Source organism: Pinus tabuliformis, chromosome 5_2 (assembly GCF_031772625.1).
Source record: "Pinus tabuliformis cultivar Carrire ecotype Pingquan chromosome 5_2, CPIR1, whole genome shotgun sequence".
Classification (NCBI taxonomy): domain Eukaryota; kingdom Viridiplantae; phylum Streptophyta; class Pinopsida; order Pinales; family Pinaceae; genus Pinus; species Pinus tabuliformis.
In genome coordinates, this window is record NC_142306.1 from 650,099,072 (window position 1) to 650,124,676 (window position 25,605).

The window sequence follows — 25,605 nt, forward strand, 5'->3', positions numbered from 1 at the left end:
CTAGTCTAAAGTTATAATCTATAGATTTTTCTTTCCAATGGGATATTTTTCACCCCAATTGGAGCACACGGGGTTAACTCAATGAACCTGTAACATATCATGTGCATTCGTGGCATACTAAACAATACCACTAATTTGACTATATATTGAAAAATACATCTAAAAATCTCATTATCTAACCCCCTACCAATATGAATACAATACAGCTTCCCAATTTAAAAAATCCAACTTTCAATAGATATTGTAGGTATCCATTATTTCATTAACATTTTTTATACCCCTTTATATTTTTTCATTAAATTTGAGCTCCATTTTTAATACTTGAAAATATAAAATCCCTTTACCCCCTATTATATGCTCAATATATTATATCATTTTTCCCTCAATATATATCCCCCAATATGAATGCACATGGTATGGCATTACTCTCCAAGTGAAGCCCTCGTGAATTGGAGATTGTATGTAAAAGTTTCTCCCCTAAGAAGTTGGTGTACCAACTAACCACTTTGGGGCCCACAAACCTTTTGGCACTTCATCTTCTAGGTTTAAGGTTTTATACCAATAGTGTTTTTTCCTTGTGTTAAAAATCCATTCTTTCAGGCTTTTGTAATAGCTTCTATGAATGGGTGTAGTCATCATTTCTATCTTTCTTCATGGATAGTTGCCACCATTCAAGCTAGTCTGTGTTCTACATTGTTTTGCTATTTTTTTTTAAGAACATGTAGCTTGTATTAATCAATATTTTAAAGGGGACAATACCCTTAGATACATGGACTATTCATCATTAGTATATTCCAAAAATGCTCAAAATGAAGTGTACAACTACCCTACCTATGCCCAATTATTCCTCTGACATGATTTATCTTATATAATCTCCAAAATATGCCACTATATAATACTATTTTACATCAAATTTGTCAAAAAGAATGTTTCTAATAGAGAAATACATTCTTGGTGGCCCGCTTCTTGTTGATGCATTACCATTTTCCTCCACTAAGTACACTGGATTCTCTAAATTCATCCGCTCCTAAGGTTGCATAGACGTTTTGCTCCGAGAGAGGAAGGATCCTGAAGTCCAAAGACCTCCTTGAGGACGCCTACAACTATTTCTTCAACCATCACCTCTATTCTTAACTTTGGTGGCCAATTTTACTGTTGCTAATCAAATTCATTCCACATCCACCCTTAGTGCCTCCACTTCCCACATTACTAGAGAAAAGTGTGAGCATGCTTCCACCACAATATTCTCCCCAAATCTATCTATTTTGGCCAGGATTTCCCTAACAAAACGACAACCTCGATCGACCTGAAGCTTTCACAACCTACATCATTTGGAAAGGCCATTCGTATTAACGAGTAAAGTTTCACGAAAAATATGAGCAACTCCATCCTTATCACTCACCATTTATAAGCATGAATGTTTCCATTTCCTTTCCCAACTACCATTGAATTGCATTGAATGTCTCTGGACCACATTTTCCTTTTGATTTCACCTATGTCCCGGAGCCTATCCTTCACCCAATTTTCAAGCATTCTGCATTTACTCCACAAATAGGGAAATGAGGTATTAGTTTGTTAGATGTTATATCCCAATGTGAATTCACATGTTGTATGATAAAATTTGTCCTTGAAAGTGATAAGGTCCTTCTTCGTTAACCACTTGGAGGGGAATTTTATGCTTGTTATTGATATCGAGAGTCATCGCTCGAGAGCTATCACTAACGTCTTCATTAAATTATTAATTAATACTAGGATAGGCCTTGGGGTTCGATCATTCACACTTGTCTTCAGGATTAATGTATCCCTTGCCTCCATTTTATTATACTATCCAGTCTTCATGGAATATAATGAAATGATGGGTCTCCTTTATCCACGACAAAAACACCTTGTTTAAGACATGCCCCTTTGTTGGCTTGCTCATTTGTAATTTTTTTATTCTCTCTTTTAATGTGGAAAAAGGATATGGGTTCAAATTTTTGAATTTGTTTCCTAATCTAAGTACCAAAGGGAAGTGAATCTTTCTCACTGAGATCTTTGGCTTTGTGAAAAAATTGAATGATTAGTATCAAATCACCCAAAACAGTTATTTGGCGAATGCCTCTTGCTAGAGCTAACTTTAGACCTTGCCAAACTGCTAATGATTTTTCCTGGTTATTGGAGGAATTTCCCTACCCCCATGCGAATTTGATCTCTATTTCTTCATTGGGGCAGTAAATTACCCCTCATGCTCCGCCTCCATATTTTTTTCTATTTTATTTTTTAGTAGTTCAATTTTCACTATATTTTTTGTGGTCTTTGTCATATTTATTTGGGTGTGTTTTTCAATTCCTTTATTTCCTTGTAAAATATTAGTATTAATTTGTTGTTTTTCCCTCATCAACATTTCATTACTATCCTTGTAGCTAAGCACCTCCATTTTGAGACTCCTCATGGTCTCCTCTTAGTATTTATTCTCTGACCTATCCATTCCATGCCCATTTGACTTTGTCTCAGCATTACCCATGCTAATATTCATACCTATGACCTCTTCTTCAGGATTGCACGGCCCCTAAAACTCCTTATTGATAAGTACCTTCATATATATATATATATATATATATATATATATATATATATATATAGATAGATCCCTATAATCCTAGTGTATTCCTTCATTGTTATTGTCAGTGTAGCCCCTTTATTATTATTGTTGTTCCCATGTAGTCCCCAAATTTTTATTATTGTGCCCCATAGAAGACCACTATTGTTATTGTTGTTCCCTTACGTTATTATTGTTATTGTCCGTATACATACATATATATATATATATATATATATATATATATATATATATATATATATATATCATACATACATACATATATATATATATATATATATATATATACTATATATATATATATATATATGATGTCCCTATAATCCTAGTGTATTCCCTCATTGTTATTTTCAGTGTAGCCCCTTTATTATTATTGTTGTGCCCATGTAGTCCCCAAATTTTTATTATTGTGTCCCATAGAAGCCCACTATTGTTATTGTTGTTCCCTTACGTTATTATTGTTATGTCAGATATCATTAGATTGTAACCCCTTAGACTTCTATATATAGAAACAAGGTTTTGTCATTTGTATCATCCAAGAATTGTTCACTTGTGTAATGTAAAGGAGGTTTCCCCCTTGAAGAGACTAATTTTGAAGTCGTTGATCTATCTCTTCCTCTATTTTGTGAGTTGGTTGCATAACATTTGGTATGAGAGCTTTGGATTCTAGGGTTTCGCTCATTCAAATAGGCCATCGTGGAATTTTTGCTATAACGTTTTTTATACAAATCTTAAGAAGTTGAAATTTTAACCACTTGGATGAGAAATCGTGGTGAACCTCAAGTACAATTTTAAAATATTTTCACGCTATATTTTTGGAGATATGATTCGAGGAAGTTAGGGTTTTTGCAGTCTCCAGAATTCCATCTCAAACAGGTGACCTTGGGAAAATAGACATATTTTTCTCTCTGACGATTAGATTCAAATTTCCTAAAAACTGACAGAAATACGACGGGTTGTAGTTTTTGGATATTATTTTCAGGGCAAAAGGTTGAAATCATGACATGTGGCACCATGTACAATTTCGCTCTACTGAACTAGCCTATAATCAAGTCATCGTGGGAAATTGAGCATAAATATTTCTTGGAGAATCCAATCTCAATCAGACTTGTGGGCTTGGAAAGAGGACTCAAAGGGATACTATAGGACGAAATTGTAGTCCTTGGAGATCCAAAATGACATAATTATAATAGATTCAATATCGAGCTCCTACAAAGTGAAAAAAAAAGATGTGTAGTTTTTAAAGTTGCATAACTTTTGTTTGAAAAATTAGTTTTAAGTGATTCAAGGGGCATATTTAAGCATATTTATCATTGATTGATTCCAAAACACCCTGAAACAAAAAAATGGACACACCTAGTAAGCAACCAGAAAGTTATTTAATGACGCATGAAGAAGAAGAAGAAATGTAGCATGATATAGCAAATTTATGAGAGAAAGTGCAACAAATTTCGCTCTTGCAAAAAGTAAAAAAAAGTGAATTGGAAGCCATGATGAATGTTAAGATAGATGTTATAAAAAGGGGAATGGAAGCTAAGATTGATGGTATAGAATCAAAACTAAAAGGTAACATGGAACATTTGAAGAAAGATTTGACAAAGTTGTTACAAGAAATGCTTTCTAATGGCGAAAAGGTAGTAGAGGAAACTCATGATGAGAAAAAAAGAAATGTTAATCATGATTTCATAGACTCTAACATTGGATTGAAGACCCACCAAATTCCAAAGATCGATATGAGGAAGTTTGATGGAAAGGATCCCGTAACATGGATACTACAAATGGAGTCATATTTTGATCTCCATAATGTGGAAAACACACAAAAGGTACACTTTGCAACTTTATATTTAGAATCCAATCACTTTGTACAATATCGATGAATTTCTATCGTAAAAAAAATTGTCACTTGACCAATTTTTACAGAGGAGATGATAACACCTTATGAGGATACTAAGAGCAACACCTTCTTTAGCCAATTGATAAATCTCAAACAAAAGGTTTCAATGGTGGAGCACATTAAGGACTTACAAAAATTGAATATAAGGGTAAATGATATTCTAGAAGAGAATAGGATTTCTTTCATGATAGGGACTTTAAAGGATAACATCGTCCATGAGGTTCGCCTTTGGGAACCTGATTCATTGGAGAAGGCATTCACATCGGTAAGAAAAATTGAAAGAAAAATTATGGAAACAAAGAAGTCTACCAGTCACAACTATAAAAATGGAGGTGTTTTTTCTCCTAGCCTTCCATAACCTACAAGGTTGACACCATGACATTTGGAAAAAAAAATAGCAAAATGGATTTGTTACAGTTATGATAGAAAATAAACTAAAGGTCATAAGTGTGCTGAGAATAAATTATTTTACATAGGTTGTGAAGAAGAGGAAAAAAAGGAACAAGAAACATCAAAAGAAGAGGATATAAACTAGGAACCAACCCGAGAGAAAGAAGAAATGAATTTGTCCATCACATCATCTTTAAGAGAAAATTCTAAGGTTCAAGCATTGGAAGATCACATCGAGCATCCAAAAAAAGTTCTCCAACTCTTAAAGGATAACCTCACTTTGGCGTAGAATAGAATGAAACAATAGGAAGATCAACATCGTAGTGAAAGAATTTTTGATGTAGGTGACTCAGTATTTTTATTTTTACAACCATACAAAAAAATTTCCCTGAAGAAATCTAAGAAGGATAATAAATTATCACCAATTTATTATGGTCCTTACAAGGTGTTGCAAAAGATTAGTACTATGCCATACAAATTGGAGCTTCCTACATCTTCCCGAGTGCACCAAGTTTTCCATGTTTCATGCTTAAAGAAGGTTATAGCTGACAGGCTCACACTTCAAACAATATTTCCAGAACTTGATGAAGAAGGAAAAGTAATATTGGAACCTGAAGAAATCACGGAAACAAGAACTTGTCAGCTACAAAATCAATCAATTTCAGAGTATCTCATCAAGTGGAAGGACTTACCCACAGAATATTCCACATGGGAGGATGATAATTTATACAGAAGCATCCAAAACTACTCAAGCATTGAGGACAACACTTTTTTGAAGGAGAGGGGCATGTTAGATCCCTATAATCCTAGTGTATTCCCTCATTTTTATTGTTAGTGTAGCCCCTTTACTGTTATTGTTGTGTCCATGTCATGGGGGCTTCATTGGGGGAGCAATACCATACCACGTGGGTTCATATTGGGGGATATATATTGAGGAAAATTTGACTTAATATATTGGGGGATATATAGGGGGTAAATGGTTTTTATATTGCTAGGTATAAACAACGGAGCTGAGTGGTAATGAAAAAATATAAAGGGGTATAAAAAACATTAATGAAAATATGGATACCACAATATCTAGTGAATGTAGGGATTTTTTAAATTGGGGGGTGTATTGGGTTTATATCAATAGGGGGTTAAATAATGATATTTTTAGATTTGTTTCCCAATATGTAGTCAAATTAGGGGTATCTTTTAGTATACCATGAATGCATGCGATATGTCAGAGGTTCATTGAGTGAAGCCCTTATGGACCATGCAGTCCCCATATTGTTATTATTGTGTGTAGTATACCTAGCGGGGATAGTATGGGGTACAGAGGAAGGTACCCAAGGGAATAATGTAATAATGGGATGGGCCATAGTAATAAATAAAGTGGTTAACATGTATCATGTAAGGAACCGCAAGTAGTTAGCAATAATGTAATAATCCCATTGTATTAGATAGATGGTATTGAGGGAACCATGGTAATTACCCATGGTATTATATGTATGAGGCCTATATAGAGGCTAGAGACTCCCCTATTGAGAATATTGTATGGACAAGCATATGGCTTGTGGAGTGTTCTCCTTCCTTAAGGAATGAATGTATGGTGTTTCTCTACCTTAAAGGTTTGATCAATAAAGAAGCATTTCTATCTATTTCTATTTTGATATTTTTGGTGATTATTTATAGTTACTGGGTATATTGGTATCATTTCATACATTTCTGGGTCAGATCTATTACAAGTGGTATCAGAGCACTTTCTTGGGCAAAGGAGAGACTTTTATTTTTATTTTTTGGAGGAATTTTTTGGGTGGTGAGTTTTCAGATCATATTTGTATGTTCTGGTGCAAAAATGGAAGAATCTAATTGCATATCTGGTTTCTTTGTGAAAAAATACCCAATTAAAAAAAAATTGGCCGAATCGGAGTTTGGATGAGGGAGATATCCCTGATTTAAAAATCAACTGTGTTGCAGACATTTTTCAGTGGGGGGAGTTGCAGATCAGATCTGTACGTTATGGTGCAAAATTTGCAGAATCTAATTGCAGATCTAGGTTGTTTGCAAAAAAACCCTAGTTTGAAAAAAAATCGGTCGAATCGAAGTCCAGATGAGGGAGATATCGCTGATTTAAAAATCAACTGTGTTGTAGACATTTTTCGGGGCGGGGAGTTTGCAAATTAGATATGTACGTTACTGGGCAACATTTTCAGAATCTAATTCCAGTTCTGCGTTCTTTGCGAAAAGATACCCAATTTCAAAAGAAGAATCGGTCAAATCGGAGTCCGGATAAGGGAGATAGGGCTGATTTAAAGTTAGCTCTTTTTTTAGAATTTTTTATGACGACGGGAGGGTTGGAGCACAAATCTAAAATTCCAGTTCCTAGATCAAGATTTTCTATCACATGGGAAGCTGCAGAATGGTCTTTCCATTTCTAAAAAAATAGGTCATAATAGGGATTGAGAGCAATATTTACTAAACTGTGGCCATTTTAAACTTTCGCCAAGTAAGTGATCTTTTTTTCCAAACCCTCTTCATGGCTTCTAGCAATAAATATTTTATAGGAAAAGATGGTGGTCCTACTATTGAAGAATTCCTAGAAAGACAAAAGTTATTATGGCCAACAGATTATAAATTTTTCGTAGTAGCTAATTTTAAAGATGAGGAGGCCATATGGTGGGAATTACTTAACAAAAAGAAGTGTTTCAACCTTCCCGATGAAGAATTTGAAAAATTAGTTTTAGACAGATGGTCTCATGCTAGAAAACAAGATAATGAGAAACATGTGGGGTTATTTTCTACTGGTATTTGCTTATTACAGGTTCATGGATGTATTCAAAAGGAGAAGATCATTGTGTCTATAAATCTTAGTTGCAAGAAAAATCTTATAAATGTCAATTTGGCAAAAAATTGCAAGTTCCAACAAAACAAATGGAGCACACATAGGTTAATAATGAGGAGGTGCAAGTTTATAAAGATTTGAAGATTTATATGGACAAGTATGTATTGCATTCTGAATTTTATGCTTCAAATATGGCTAATGTGGATGTTATTTTGGGATACCCTTGGATGGAATCTGTGGTTACTATCAATATTAATGTGCCGAAGAAATTCCTGAAGTTGTGGTATAAAAAGAAGAAAATTACATTACAGGATATTTCCATCAATGAATAGGTAGATTCCAAGGAGACTGAAGCAAAAGATGTTCCAATAACTGACACATTAGATGGTGAGCCCTTGATGGTCGACAACCAAACACAAACATCAAACCAGGTAGGAGAAAAATAGGTAGAGTCGAAGGAGGCTGAAGCAGAAAATGTTACAGGTAAGGATACATTAGATGAGGAATTCATGGTTGAAGTAATATTGGAAGATAAGCAACAACAACAGACGCCACAACTTGTACCATATACCAATTAGGCTCCATTAGGTGGTGAATTAAAGAAAGATATACCGTTGCTTAAAACTTCAGCATATCACCACCCACATCATCCCACAAGAAAACAATCAACACGATGGCAACAAATTAGCCACAAGGACAACAACCTCCATATGACAGATAGAGAGGGGTGACGATCCACCTACTACACATCAACACAGAAGAGCCTCCAGGGTCAACTTCCATCTCAAGCAAGCGAGGCACTAGCTAGATTGAGGGTTCACCATTCTCTGGGATGGCTAGATGCACGTGCATGGTACGAGTGGACTACTCTTTTGAGTAGATCTTATTATTTGTGTTCTTCTTATGTTTCAGGGACGAAACATGTTTAAGGGGGGTGGAATGTAGTATACCTAGGGGGGATAGTATGTGGTACAGAGGGAGGTACCCAAGGCAATAATGTAATAATGGGATGGGCCATAGTAATAAATAAAGTAGTTAACCCGTATCATGTAAGGGACCACACGTAGTTAGCAATAATGTAATAAGCCCATTCTATTAAATAGATGGTATTCAGGGAACCATGGTAATGACCCATGGTATTATATGTATGAGGCCTATATAGAGGCTAGAGACTCCCCATTGAGAGATGTCAAGGAATATTGTATGGACAAGCATATGGCTTGTGGTGTGTTCTCCTTCCCTAAGGAGTGAATTTATGGTGTTGCCCTACCTTAAGGGTTTGATCAATAAAGAAGAATTTCTATCTATTTCTATCTTGTTATTTCTGGTGATTATTTACAGTTATTGGGTATATTGGCATCATTTCATATATTTCTAGGTCAGATCTATTACATTGTCCCCATAGAAGCCCACTATTTTTATTGTTATGCCCTTACAATATTATTTTTATGTCGCTTTGATTATATTGTGACCCGTTATACTCCTATATATAGAAAGGAGTTTTTGCCATTTGAATCATCCAAAAATTGTTCAGTTGTGTAATGTAAAGGAGGTTTCTCCCTCGAAGAGGCTAATTTTGAAGTCATTGATCTATCTCTTCCTCTATTTTGTGAGTTGGCTACATAACAATATATATAGTTGGCACACTTGCAACTACCTTTTCTACCTTTTAATTTCCACTTGGGCCCCATTGTTAACACGAAATCTTTACTAAACTCTTCCAAGATGGAAGGGTCCCCACTTCATTTTCCACCTTTCCACATGGTATGCTTTTATTGGCTAGGACTACATGTAAGCTCCACTCCCTACTTTCTCCCATAATGTGTAACTTACACACCTATAGATTTGATGGTTGATCTTGGATTAGATCAACAACCCACACTTCATATTAGGTCATAACATGCACGTTAGTTTATAGTGAGTTTCTCCCTTGATGGATCCGATTGGAAAGATTACCATGATCCAACAACCTATATACATATTGGATTATAAATTGCATGTAAATTTAGATTGAGTTGCATCCTAGAATCCAACGATCATGATCTACTTGATCTAATGACCCATATCTCTTATTGAATCCCTACATGCACAAAGTTTAAGAGTTGCCCAAAAGAGAGAAGGAAGTAGAGCAGAAGCTCCAAGAAGAATAAGGGTTGCCCAAAAGAGAGAAGGAAGCGCAACATGAACATGAACACGAACATGAACAGGAGGAAGTGCAAGACGCACGGACAATGCAAACCACACCAATATAGGTTGAATACTCTAAACAAGTAGTAGATGAGGGATAGGGTGAGAAGCCGCATGAACAAGAACTTTCTTTGTAGGATTAACAGATTGACATGGAAATGGAGCAGCCAGAATAGGATTAGGACACCGACCTCATGCCAAAATCAACTGAGGTCACCCCGCAGGCTTCACCAGCTCCAGAAGCAGATCAAGTCCCAAGTGAACAAGGGGATACCATTCTCCTTGAGGATAATCCGGGAACAAATTGTACAACATACACTTTGATGAGTCACAACACATAATTGTATAAGCACGTAGAGCACACACCCCAGATGAGCATGCATCACCTGTGAACTTTGAAGAACGGGTGATTTTTTCAAATTTACATAGACATCTAGCTACCTTGGTCAATGCTACAAGGGCTTATGCTGAAGCCACGAGCTCAAGTGTGAAGTTCTTGATAGTGGAAAATGAGCACATGGTTGAGGAGTTGCAAGCAGCCAGGTAGAGAGAGGAATAATCAACAGGATCTGCCATAGGAAAGAGGAAGAGAGCGATACTTATTGAAGTATTAGCTCTTGGGACAATCACGCGAAGGTTGTATGACAGGTTTGTGACCGTGCATAAGGAATTTTTCCATCTACATGGTCATTAGTAGTGTTGCATCAACATAGCTCGAACACTCACAGATATAAATGCTGTGGTTGATCATGTACAGAAATGGTCAATGAGCTACAAGGGAGCCTTGATTCACTTCCAAAAGATGATGAGGGCCTGGGTAGAGTCGGACAAAGCACACATCCAATGTCTGATCTGGAACTATGAGGAACTCCCGCCGTTCATCACGAATGTTGACGCTTCGTACACACGGTTGTTCAGGAGTTTGGATGGTCGTGGTGAGAAAGTATGACAACCCTTCAATTGGTATGCTCACAGATGCCAAAGAGAAGAACCAAGTTAGACTAGAGCTCGACACATACTTTGATTAGTTGATGCTCATGGCCACCAACACAGATTTGCAGGTTAGCATAGATAACATGCGGATGTACATTGTTGGTCCGACTTTTCTCAAGACTAAGATGCATATGTTATAGGATGAGTTGGAGAGAGGTTCCAAATCAATATACTTAGAAGCAATGGAGGCAAGATTTCATTTCCAGAAATACATCACCAAAGAGTACACGGATGCAATTGTGCATTGCAAATCATGGCAGCAGTTCATCACAGAGGATCATGGAGAGGATGTTGATGAGATGGTATTTCCACAACCGTCTGAGTCGTAGTGTTGTCTTGTTGACTCAAGCCTATTTTTTCCTCCACATGGGTATATTTGGAAAATCTATTTTGTAAATGTGATGTAAAGTGAAACTCCAAGTGTCATTAGTGGAATGTAAACAATCATATGTAATGTAAAGAGTTATGTAATGAAGTTGAAGAGTCATGAGGGTATTCCAAGAGTCACAAAGGGGAATGTCAAGCGTCACCCCACCCTTTGTTATAAATAGAACCTCATAAATCATAGAACATGCTTTTAGGAGCCAATATTTTGCTAGGCATTGCTTAGAGGGGGCTTGGAGAGTATTGTGACGATCCTTGGATTCTCCAGAGTGCAGAGTGAGTACATATCTTTGTAGGAGCATTAGGTGGTTAATGTAATGTTCCACGATTAGGGCTAGTGGCTATCATGGTTGTATGTATGGATGGAACTTCCACTTTATATAATATAATAGAGCCAACACATTTCATGCATGTGTTGTTATTAGTTCTAATATTCTAGTTACTTTAGCAATGTATGCAATTTTAACGTACAAATTTATGTATGGATTATTCTGTATGTGATTGTATGAATCTTATTAAAGCGTTTTTTCGGTTTAACTCATCACTTTGGATTGTTGACTATCCTGCTTTCCAGTTTGTGATGTCTTTCAGCTCATGTGTTCCTTTCAGGCTGCGTACTATTACAGGTTTCTAAGGGACACACTTCTTTCCCCCTCCATCTATTAGAACCTCCCCATGCATCTCTTTTGACTTGTTGCAAGGTCAGACACTTACTTTCGACAAGGATATCTCTCTTACCTTTGTGCGCAATCGCAGTCAAGGCATACCTTTACAACCCACTCCTCGAACTCCTACTCCAAACGGTCTGAGGTCTAGTTAGGAATTCTTACCGGGGAGATACCCTGACATGTTGGTGGGTCCAACACCATCAACATGGTGTTGGGAACAAAAATCCAGTAAGCCTTATAGAGGAGATGGGATGCCTTACCCCACAACCTCCACATCAGAGAATATCACACTCCTAAAAGGTTAAGGAATGCATCGGAGGGGACACCCTTGTAAAACAGCATCATGCAAAGATTAAAAGTTAAGTGGATAGGACTCAAGATTAAAAGTTAAGTGGATAGAAATCAAGCAAGTTTCTCTCATAATGCAACTATCGAGGAGTCATGGCTAGACTATCTGACCACTTCATCACTCCTCTGTACATGATGATCTTTGAACAAGATACGCCTTGCATGTCTCAGGAAACAATGGAGGTGTTTCTGAACATTACAAATTGGTATGACTCACCCGATGATACCCTCATTAGGATGTATATCGTGGATAAGGCTCCGCATGTGTTGCGAAGGTTTTCCACAGACAAGCTGGTCATGCAGGAGGTTGCTTACAACATCTCGACAGGGTTATCAGCTGGATTGCACAGGAAGAAGAAGGCACCATGACATATGCTTCCTTTGTGAATTGGGTTGTACGCGATCTACAATTTGAAAGAAGCAGATGCCGAGGTCGAGGACTCTAAGAAGTTTAAGTTCGACAGCAAGAGTTTCAATATGTATGATCTGCATGGATTATGCAGGGACCACTCTGCGAGAGTGTACTATTCTTGGATGCACAGGGAGTGCCATTGGCCAAAGGAAGACTTGTGTAGATATTGTTATAACTCCTATAGGCTTAATGAACCGGTCAGCATGGTTGTAGAGTGGCTAGCGACACTCAAGGCAGCAACACCATAGGGAGCAGCAACAACAACAACAACAAGCAGCAAACCTGTGCAAGACAAGGGCAAGAGGAAGATTACCGAAAGCACAAAGACAGAGCAATGATAGAAGTTTAAAGAAGACCCACTTCTGGAAATAGTAGCTATGGAGATAGATGCAAAGAGGTGACAATGTGACAAGAGAGTACCGCAAAGAAAGAGGGAGAAGCAAAGACTAAAAGAAGAAGAGAGGAAGTTGCAGAAAGTAGAGTAGAAGCTCCAAGAAGAATAAGAGTTATGCAGAAGAGTTAAGGAAGTGCAACATGAACATGAACAGTAGGAAGTGCAAGATGCACGGACAACGCAAACCACACCGATAAAGGTTGAATACTATGAACCAATAGTAGACAAGGAATAGGGTGAGAAGCTGAATGAGCAAGAACTTGCTTCGTAGGATGAACTGATAATAGAACAAATGGACATGGAAATGGAGCAACCGGAATAGAATGAGGACACTAACCTCATCCCAAAAGAAACCGAGGTCACCCCACAGGCTTCACTAGCTCCAGAAGCAGAGAAAGTCGTGAGTGAACAAGGGGATACCATTCTCCTTGAGGATAATCTAGGAACAAATGTGTACAACATAGCCTTTGATGAGTCACAACACAGAGTTGTACATGCACGTAGAGTGCACACCCTAGATGAGCATGCATCACCTACGCACTTTGAAGAATGGGTGATTGTGTCACATGTATGTAGACATCCAATTGCCTTGGTCAATGATACAAAGGCTTATACTGAAGCCACGAGCTCAAGTGTGAAGTTATTGATAGCAGAAAATGAGCGCATGGCTAAGGAGTTGCAAGTAGCCAGGGAGAGAGAGGAATAATCAACAGGATCCGCCAGAGGAAAGATGAAGAAAACGATACTTGTTGAAGTATCATCTCTTGAGATAGTCATGCGAAGGCTGTATGATAGGTTCGTCACCGTGCATAAGGAAGTTGTCCATCTACATGGTCATTAGCAGTGCTGCATTAAGATAACTCGAACACTGAGAGATATACATGCTGATGTTGATCATGTACAAACATGGAAAATGAGGTAAAAGGGAGCCCCGCTTCACTTGCACAAGATGATGAAGGCGCAGGTAGAGTTGGAAAAAGCACACATCCAAATTCTGATTTGGAACTATGAGGAACTCCCGCCGCTCATCTCCAATGTTGACGCTTCGTACGCACGGTTGTTCAAGAGTTTGGATGTTGTGGTGGGAAAGTACGACACCCCTTCGATTGGTATGCTCACCGATGCCAAAGAGAATAAACAAGTCAGACTGGAGCTCGACGTGTACTTTGATTATTGATGCTCACTGCCACCAACGTAGATTTGCAAGTTAGCAGAGATAACATGCGGATGTACATTGTTAGACCGACTTTGCTCAAGACTAAGATGTGCATGTTATAGGACGATTTGGATAATGGTTACAAATAAATATACTTGGAAGCAATGGAGGAAAGATTTAATTTCCAGAAATACAACATGAAAGAGTACGCAGACATAATTGCACACTACCAGGCATGGCAGCAGTTCGTCACCAAGGATCATGGAGCGGATGTTGATGAGATGGTCTTTCCAAAGCCATCTGAGTCCTAGTGTTGTCTTGTCTTGTTGACTCAAGCCTATTTTTGTCCCCACATGGGTATATGTGGAAAATGTATTTTGTAAACATGATGTAAAGTGAAATTCCAAGTGTCATTAGTGGAATGAAAACAATCATATGTAATGTAAAGAGTTATGTAATGAAGTTGAAGAGTCATGAGGGTAGTTCAAGAATCACAAAGGGGAATGTCAAGCATCACCCCACCCTTTGTTATAAATAGAACCTCATAAATCATAGAACACACTTTTGGGATCCAAGATTCTTCTAGGCATTGTGTAGAGGGGGCTTGGAGAGTATTGTGACGAGCCTTGGATTCTCCACAGTGCAGAGTGAGTACATATCTTTGGAGGAGCATGCAGTGTAGACTATAATGTTCCACTATTGGGGTTAGTGGGTGTCATGGTTGTATGTATTGATGGAACTTCCCCTTTATATAATATAACAAATCCAACACGTTTCATGCGTGTGTTGTTATTTTAGTTCTACTATTCGGGTTACTTTAGCAATGTATGTAATTGTAACTTAAGTATTTATGTATGAACTATTCTATATGTGATTGTATGAATCTTGTTGAAGCATGTTGTTGGTTTAACTCATCACTTTGGATTTTCGACTATCTTGCTTTCTAGTTCGTGATGTCTTTCACCTCGTGTGTTCCTTTCAGGCTACGTACTATTACAGGCTTCTAAGGGACACACTTCTTTCCCCCTCCGTCTATAAGAACCTTCCCATGCATCTCTTTCGACTTGTTGCAAGCTCGCAGACTTGCTTCTGAAAAGGATATATTGCTTACCTTTGTGTGTTATCACAGTCAAGGCATAGATTTACTACCCAATGCTAGGATTCCTGCTCCAAATGGTCTAAGGTCTAGTTGGGACTTCTTATCGGGGATATCCCTGACATGTTGGTGGGTCCAACACCATCAATACGTTGTTTGGAACAAAGATCCAACAAGATGTCTAGAGGAGATGGGATGCCTTACCCCACAGCCTCCAGATCAGAGAATATCATTCTCCTCAAAGGTCGAGGAATGCAATGGAGAGGACACCCTTGTGCAATAGAATCATGCAAAGATTAAAATTGAAGTGGATAGGACTCAAGCTCAGTCCACCCTTGCTGCTAGGACTACAGAAGGAAGAAAATGAAGAAGAGGAGCAGAAGGAGTTGACAATGATAGAAAAGAATGCAAGTTTCTATCCCCAAGAAGGCACACCATCTGAGGAACCTTGGGATGCTAGGGAGGCCACCAAGGCCATGACATAAATGGACATAGATGGTTGAGTTTCTCAAAGGATGAGAAACCATTTCAGTAGGGGTTATGATGAGGCTCATCAATAGGTACATCATAAGGGTCATAATTCTATCCTCCACCTTAAGAACTATCTCTTTCTCACATTTATTTACAATTTTTGTAATATTATGCCTAGTGAGAGGGGTAAAATATGTTTTTATATGTAATGTGGCCTAATATGGTTTAATTCCAGGAAATGGAGCATTTTTTAGGTAATTTCCATCTAGGGGCTCAGAGTAGACAACAGGGAGAGATTCTAGGAGGTTTTCCACCTCATTAACTCCTTCAATCAGCCCAAGAACACCACACTCTCTCATCATCTCGAGGTCATTGGCAGCCAAGAAGGTGTAGTTGACGAAGATCAAGATCCACCCTTCTTGAGTTATGAGAGACAAACATTCCTATTTCTAGGGAGCTGCTAGTAGCTACCCTCTTGTATAAATAAACATGTAAAAGAGCTCATTAGGATTCAAACTTTTTTTTTCCATCTAGGTAGCTATCAAGCTCAAGCACTTGGCACTACTATTTTTGACTGGTTATGTGATGTATTTTACATTGATGTAATGATAATGAGAAGTTTCTTATTGGTTCATCACTGAGTTAGTTCCAGAGGGCTGAGGCTCTTAGGTTTGGGCCCAACCCCAATGGCGTATGTCCCTCTTGGTTATTGGTATCTCTTTTTAGTTCATAGTTCTTATTAGTTCTTTACATTTCATTAGAAAATAACCCATCAAAATCTTGTGATTGCAATCTCCACCACATCTCTCGCATGGGAGCATGAATGGAAGGACTTACAATCACAGTCCAAAAATACTATGTTTATGATTTCTTGGAAGAAGGTATATGCTATTCATCTTGTTTTGCATGTGTTTACTGTAGCCTAGGAGTTGATTTATTGACTAGATAAGAGTTTTTGACATAGATTAGATGGCAATTAAATTCAACTCATCGTTTCCTCTATTAGTTGTTTCATTTTGTCAAATGATAAAATGGTATATGCATGTGATGTTGTAGGGCTATTTGGATCTGTAGGAAATGGGCCTTTCACCACCCCCATCTTGGACCTCCTCACCCTCTTTTATGAACCCCAAATTCTATCTCCAAAGTTTTGTTCTTGGGATCATTCTCTTAGATCATCGTGAGCATCTCTCCTAGTGAAAAATAGGCTTTCCAAAGACTCTCATCTTGGCTAGGGGTTTTTTCAACCTTTCACCCATTTATCTCAACCTTTATCCACATTTCCATCCCTTAAACCCATCATTCCTACCTCCTAAACCTTCTCGACAACATTCTTGTAGCATTACAGGCCTTCCTGTAGCAGCCTCATGTGGCATACCTGTAGGAGCCTATTTCTCAACCTATTTTGACCTTTGCAAGAATCTGGACTTATTTGAGAAGTAAGTTGACCTCCCACTGGGGCTCCATGATTAAGAGAAGCACCCAGGGCACTCCAAACCCTTCTTTTCCTTCACTGCAAAATAGTGTAGAATTAGTTTTTTTATCACAGATTTGGAACAAATAGAACATTGATTTACATGCAAGTGTGAGATAGATAGATGATGCATGGAATATTGAGTTATGACTTGGTATGCTAGCTTCGTGTCTGCAAGTAGATTTGGTAGCTAGATGGTTGATTGGAAGATATTGTAGTTCCATTTATGCAAGTAGTGTAGCTATTATATTTTCATGAATTGATTCAATTACATTTAAAAGTTAAAGTTCAAAAAACATTTTCCTTTTTATCATTAGAGGTAGATTCTAATTCTCACCTTCATTAGCTAGTTTTCCTTCTAATTTGGTAAGAAGAATGGCCTTGGAGAACTACTGATCAAGTATCCTAGTCGAGGGAGGCATGAGTAGAATACCATCTACTATGCATATTGTACTGTCACCTTCAAGTTTGTACGAACCACAGGTTGATAAATAGAGTTGAGGAGCCCTTGGGAGTTGCATCACTCTTGGTGCAATACCAGGGATCACCACCTTGAATGATGCTGAGTGCTCCTTTATATAGGCTTCCTTGTGTCCCTTTATAGGCTTACATGTCCTTCTAGATAGGTCGACTTATCCCTTTTGAAGGTTGACTTGTCCCTTTTGAAAGCTGACTTGTCCCTTTTGAAGGTCAGCTTGTTGTAGCATCATGACGAGGTCTTGGAGGGTCTTTTGATTGTACTTCAACTCAAATAATTTTTCTTTACAATACATAATATCCCCAAATGGGTCTTCAATACATGATAATGACTCATTTTACTTGTAGACTAAATGAAAATCCCTACAAGCACTAAATGGGTATTTGATCTAAAATAAATTTCCCTTTAGCATGAAAGCCATGCCTCAAGAATAACAATAATAAATTCATTTTTCTCTTTACAATAAATACATAGATTCGTGATTACATATGTTATTATGAAGACCAAACCTAGTTACATATTTCAACACTCCCTCTTAACTAGGGAGGTATTCACAATCCATTCAAGGTACTTGAACATTCTCAATCTAAATAATTCTCATAAGAAGAGTTAGATTGGTAAGCCATCTTATAAGCTATCATTTTAGCTTATCTCTTTTCATCTTATCATGCTAATCATCATTGTCACATAACAAGGCCTTAACTAACAACTCTATCTCTCCACAAGATCAAAGTACAATGATGGCGAGACCAATGAATGAGAGACACCATCATCATTGCCTCTGAAGGCGCATACTCCACCAGGGTGTTCAGAGTGTATGTACTTTTATGACAATTCCTATCTTGGAATAACACATCCTCAAGTAATTTCCTCTTCGACTAATCTTGTCGTGGATTCCCTACTTCATCCTCAAAGAGTATAAGAATTAGTCTGAGATGCTTACCTAATCCTCCATTCTTTCTTCACAATATGAAGGCAAGAACGATGTGTCTATCTTCCCCTCTGAACTAGGAAGATATGCTCATTCCTGTAAGAGGAATATACCTAATCTCCCTGTTATCTAGCAACGTCCAAGCTCCCTCTTAACTAGGGACTTGTTACCAACAACAACTTACAACTTTCTGGTGGGGATCATGGTACTATTAGCTACTTGTAGGGATCTCCCTTTAGATTTCATGAACTACATCATCTTCATCATGTAGACTTCATCTATTGTAGGGAATTTATCATCCATCACTTTCCTTCATGAACCATATAAGCCATGTCATCCTTCTTTTCATCAGGAAGTGATCTTATAGTCCACATATTGCTTGTCTTCATTCGAATACTTTTGCCAAGTCATGTTATTTTTAGGATCTTCCATCCATTTCCATGAGTACTAGTTATAGGTGACATCTAACACTCTCTTTTGGTATCCCTGTATCAGCCCAACCAGATGTTAAAAAATAAAAAATGAATATCAAATCAAAGTTACCTTTTATTATGGCCTTTTATCATGACATTTGCTTTCTTGCAACATCAACATCCTGCATATTCATAAATACATCTCCAAGAAATTCAATGTCAAGGGTCTCCTTTCTTTATAGACCTTATGAGGGTCTTCATACCTTCTTTATGGAAATTTCATAGCTAATTCTTCTAGTCATGAGATGATGATTTCTTATGTTTTATTACATGATTATAGTTGCATCTTTCACGATCTCTTATTTCACATATTGTTGCCTAGGAACTCCCATCCATAGTTCTTTCATCTTTGTCAAACCCCTCATGTTCCATATGAGGAAATATTATGTTGATTTCATATTTTCAATATGTGAACCATGCATCTTTCCAAAGGAAGTTACCTCTTTGCTCCGACCATGCTCATGAGGTAGAGCATTTATCCATGCTATCTGTAACTATATGATGACATGAATTAATCTATAAAACATATACATACCTCTTTCCTTTTGGTCATCTATACTTCCTTCAACAACTTCCTTTCCTTGCTTGAAAGTGTGGCATTCCTTTGTCATCATACCATCTTCTAATCAATGAATCCCATACAAGGTGGAGTTCTTAGCGAGACACTTGCTTCTTCCAAGAGAGGTGAACCTTCTAATTAATATTCCAATGGAGGATATTAATTATCCTCATTCTGCAAATTCTCCTTCTTAATGATGATGATGTATGATGATTTATTTTTACCATGCGAGATGAATTTCTTCGTGCATACTATTTATGCTTTCAATGAGGATACCAAGAGCTACTTCCTTTTTTTGATGACTGCTACATCCATGTAGACTTCTATTTTAGGTATTCTTTCAAGCTTCTATAATGATGTAACCTCCTAATATAATGCATCCTATCATGCTTACATTGATTTCTACGATGATTTCTATATTTTATTTTTTCTTCTTAGGTTCTTCCACTTCTTCAATAATATGGGCTTCATTTATTTCTTTCCTATTATTATTGTACCTCATGAGTTTCAGACACTCTCTCTTGAAATGTCCATATTCTTGACAACCATATCATTGGATCTTTGACATATAAATCTTCTTCTTTCTCTGAGGACTAAATTTTCCAAACTTTCCTTTTCTTCTACCCATGGTAGCGAATGCTTGAACTTGTTAGCTTGGTCCTAAATCACTTTTTGCCTTCAACATGGTTTCTTTAATCTTACACAATGACCAAAGTTCACTAAATGGGGTGGCTTCCTTCTTTCCATATATGCTTGATACGAATTTGCTCCATTCATCACGTAGTGCATTGAGCACGAGAGTGGTCATTTCTTTATTGGACATTGGACATTGAGCACGAGAGTGGTCATCTTATATAGCTCGGTTATCAAAGATATGACTTCTCTAGCAGCCCTTATGGATAATAATTCTACTAATTTCTCATAGATTTCTTTTGATGTCTCCAACTTTGCTACATAAGGTATGAGGGGATCCTTGATGGATTCTATATGGATCCTTTGATCCCTTATTTCTCCTTTCATATACTTATCTAGAGCTTGAGCTTCTTACTTTGGAGGTTTAGTGATTGAACCCTTAACATGTCCAACTACTTCATTTTATCTAAGGATCAAATCTGTCCTCTTCTTCCATGCAAAAAATTTTGATGACGCAACCAATTGTTTGCTCTCTTTGAAAAATGAAGTCATTTTGATAGATTCAAAAATAGATATAAATATACTTACTTGTCAAGTGAAGATACTCCTAGATGATGAAATATTCATATTGATGCCTTTATTGATGATGTTGATAATAGAATATTTCTTCTTGATGAAGATGTATTCCTTCAAGTATGATTTGATATTGAACCTTGAATAAAGAAGAGGGAGATTACCTGGATTCCTTGATGATAATGGAAGTGTTTCTTCCTTCTTCCCTTGGATGTAGAGACTTCGAGATGCTTCAATGTGTAGTCCTTCTTTTAGTGGAGGTAGGATCCTTGAAATATTCTTTGTGATGATGATTGAAAAATGTGTGAGCTTCTCAAGAATGCTTCGTATAGAACTCTTCCTCACTTGAGCTAGGGCTTTGGGGTATTCTTCTCTTTGGGATGTCATGAATGGTCCAACTTGTTTAGATTGCTTGTCACTTATGTATCCTTTATTGATGGTCGATGTCCTCTTTTTGTTGCCTTGACCTTTGATATTTCTTTTGATGGTCCTTCCACAAGCTTCCTTTAATTATCTTAATTATTTTCTTGTTTATCTTGATTTTATTTAGTGTTATTATCATCAAACAACCACCAAATCATAAATAACAATGATACAAGAGGACACAAGATGTAGGTGATTAGCCAGGGCCAAAACCTCCTCTTGAGAGGAAAACCCACAAGAAATGTTGATTACTAGTTATTGTTTGGTGATTATTTTAATTAAATAAATCTGATATAAACTTATTTAATCACATAAATAAATATTTCTGAACATGCAACAATGACACATATAAATTAAAATGAATATTGAAAGCATAAACATTATACACCAATAATTATGCCCTCAAATTAAATTTTCCTTTAAATATTCCAATCTTACATGGAAGCATCCACACATTTTCAAAATAACAATTGTGTTGTATACACTAAAATAGATATGCACTTACTGAGATGACCCTACCTTTGGCCCTACTCATGTTTTGTGTTTTGAATCTACTCTACTCTTGATCTTGAGTCATTTTGGTGTACAGAAATGTGTGTATCAACTTCTCTCATAATATCCTATTTATGCTTTGAGATAGAAATCTAATCTCCTCAATCCTAGCAACTAATTTCCCAAATCTTAGCAACTAATCTCCCAAATATTATTAACTTATCTTCTTAAGCCTAACACCCACTTTATCTCAATAATGAGGTGTAGGAATAAGATTAGAACAAATCTAACTCACTTATATTCTAAAATCTCTAGGGCATTTCATTTAGATTTCTATGATTAAGAAAATATAAGAAATTTAACTTTCACTTGTATTTATTTAAGTAAAATTACCTCTGTATTATTTCCCACTTTTACTAAGTGGTTACTTTAAGTTGTCTCAAATTACTTTTTTCACTTTCACACCTAAACTTTGCAAGAAGATCTTTCTCAAGCTATAGTTCTCGACATCTCAAGTGTATTGAATGCATGAGTAGTAAGCAAAATATTAAAACCATACATATGGAAACACCAAGCATATAAAAAGAGGTCTTGTAATTGTGGGATGAATCCAAGTTCATCCTTCAAGCTACATTTCTCAACACCTCAAGTGCTATGTTCAATGCATGCACACAAGCTAAGGTCCCATTAACATGTTTCTTTCTACATGAATAATTTGAGCTTCAATACAATATATGATTTAAATTGCAAAGTTGTTATAAGTGGTTTTTTTGGCATTTTGATATTATTAATTTTTTCTATTATATTTTTGAGCATTTATGGATCTGGTTTACTCATTAAATTTGATAATATATGTGAATTTGACTAAGAAATGAATAATTTAAGCTTCAATAAAATATATGATTTACAAGTATTAAATGGTCTTGACTCATTAGTATCCAAAATATAACTCAAAATTGAGTTATATAATTAAAATTATAAAACTATATACATTTTACAATTATATATAACTCAAAATTGAATTATATAATTAAAATTACAAAACCATTTATATACATTTTACAATTATACTTTATTGTAACAATAATATAATCAAAATTACAAAACCATTTATATACATTTTACAATTTTACTTTATTGTAACAATAGCAAAATACAAGTACTTACATTTTCACCCAATAAATTTTCTTTATCAAATATATTCACAAGAACCTTTCTTATTTGTATTATACTTTTAAAGCTTCACTAAATACTTATCACTTTGAGATGCATTTTACAAAAGAATTTGGGACTAGGGAAGAGTAAAAAAATAAAAATAAAGTTAAATGAGAATGGGCGACCAAGGTAAGAAAATGCAAAAAAACTGACTGTTAACATTAATGAGGATATCAATCCATCTTCAACTTGACTAGATGCATGACCATGACTCTCCTTTCTAACAGTGTTTCCTGGAAATTATGTTATCCTCTAGTATGCCATATTATTTATATCTATTTAAATTTATACTATATTAATAACCAACCATGAGGAATTTTGGATGGTCAGCAATTTGTATGAATTCCAAATAAGAACTACAACTGTTTATATCTTCAACTCTAAGAAATATTCTTTTCATCACTATAACATATACTTAACTTACATTAAGTATTCCACAATGTCATATATGTAACTTACATTTAGTATTCCACATATCCAAGTACAATCTTGAATTTATATATTCACCAAGAATAGTAAAAAAAAGTTTATAAAATCACAATTGTATATGAATATCTTTAACCATGAAGCTGCTTTTTTATGTGATTACAACGAGCTAGGCATAAAAATAAAACCATTAGAGTGCATAGAAACACTATAAATTCACAAAGGTATATTAAGATCTTTAACCATGAAGCTTTTTATTGTGATTACAGCTAGGTAGGCATTAAAATCAACCATTTCAATGCACAGAAACACTTTTGAGGGGATGTTAAAGATCGGTATTAGGCAGAATGTTATCATATCAACATCTCAAAGATCAATAATAAAAGAAATAATTAGGGAAAAGCAGAGAAAGAAACCAGATCATAACAATAACAATAAATAAATATAATCCAACCTAAACATTTAGTTCCTTCCGTTTCTCTTTGGTTCAACTCTCTGTATTTTGGCAAAGTATTCAGGTGGCACGACACCGTCGAAGCCCTCCGTCAAAATCACTCCGTTTTCAGAAACAAAAAGCTTCATTCCATCTGCTATCATCACTTCACAATCACTGCGTATTCCACTAATTACACCATTGTCTGCTGGTAAAGTGGACATGGTTTCTTTGCATACGCTTAAGCCCATTCTTCTTAATTGAGTCCAGGTTTTTCAAATAAGTACCGTGTACACACACCGGAACTTCTTCAACCGACCGTATGGGTTTTAGTAATTCCTCTGAATTTATACCCTGCATGCTATGCCCTTGATTTGCTCTAATGAAAAACTCCTTATTTTCATTCAGCAAACTAAAGCGTTGCTTGTTGTCCCTCCTAACTACCTCTCTGAAATCATCAACAGTGTGAGAGTGAAGAGGAATTCCTGCACGAGTTGTCATTTTCAGTTTGAGTAAATCTTTGAGGGCCACGTATCCATCACTTCCAATGTTCAATTTCAGTTCATCCGCCCTATGCCGCAAAACCGATGACAGACATCGACCCAACGCATCAATTCGATTTCTTGAACCAGAACCCACAGAAACCTACTCCCTGACCGTCCGGGATTCACTTTTCTATATAATTAATTACAAACAACACAACACAACACAACCAGATAACAAACCACAACGATGAAACGCCCAACGCGGGGTCTGCTGCAACTGCTCAAAGCGGCGGCTATGTGCTTGTCGTGAGATTGAGTAAACAGATTGTCCTCGTCTTATCCGAATAATCACATATTATGACTATTTATTTATTTATATTTCAAATTCAAATTGGATGCGGTCCCCAGGGTGACGGATCATACATAACTCAAATTTGGATGTCGGCCTTCAAATTTGGATAATTTGTGGAATATCCAACCTTACATTCCATACGTATGCGAAATTTGGGCGTTGCCCTCTTGAATTTTATATTTATATTTTTTTGTATGCATTGGGTTATTATCAATATCTGGATTTGAGCATATAATGGGACGCTCATGCCTAGAGCAATACATAGCCTACTAGCACATATTAGAGCCTCTGAAACGTTTGACTTTGGGATCTGCATGAACATAGAGGAAAACAAAGGTAGTGAGAGCTTTACTCAAAAGAAATGCAGCACCAAAATTAGTTTTGGTGGACTTCTCCAAAGTAACCCAAGAAAACATGTAAAGGGAAATGACTTTAGGAGGAGTGGTACCTCTCTTTCTACTCTAAAATAGTTGTAGGTCAATAGGATTGACTTTGGTTTAGAGTTAAAGTTGACTAAGTTAAACATTGATGGATTTTTGGTACGTGGTATTGTGTTTCATGTAATGGAGCTTAGGTTAGATGTGTAGATGTAATGTGATGTAACCTAAAATTGACTTTGGTTTAGAGTCAAAGTTACAATGATGGTTTTTTGGCACATGGTATTGTGTCTCATGTAATGGAGCCTAAATGTTATCTCAAATAATAATAAAAAGTTAAAAAATAATAAACAAGAAGTTAAAAGTAATAAATAAAAAGCCATTGAAATTGAAAAGATAAGGAAAACTCTTAATAAAGAGTATGGATAGAATTTAAGTAGCTTGTGGTCCCTTCCATTGATTCTT

The 25,605-nt window shown here is 36.4% G+C and overlaps 1 pseudogene; it reads right to left on the bottom strand.

Moving 5' to 3' along the window:
• Positions 1-23,955: 23,955 nt before the first annotated feature.
• LOC149160725 (uncharacterized) lies at positions 23,956-24,902 on the bottom strand (annotated as a pseudogene).
• Positions 24,903-25,605: the final 703 nt, after the last annotated feature.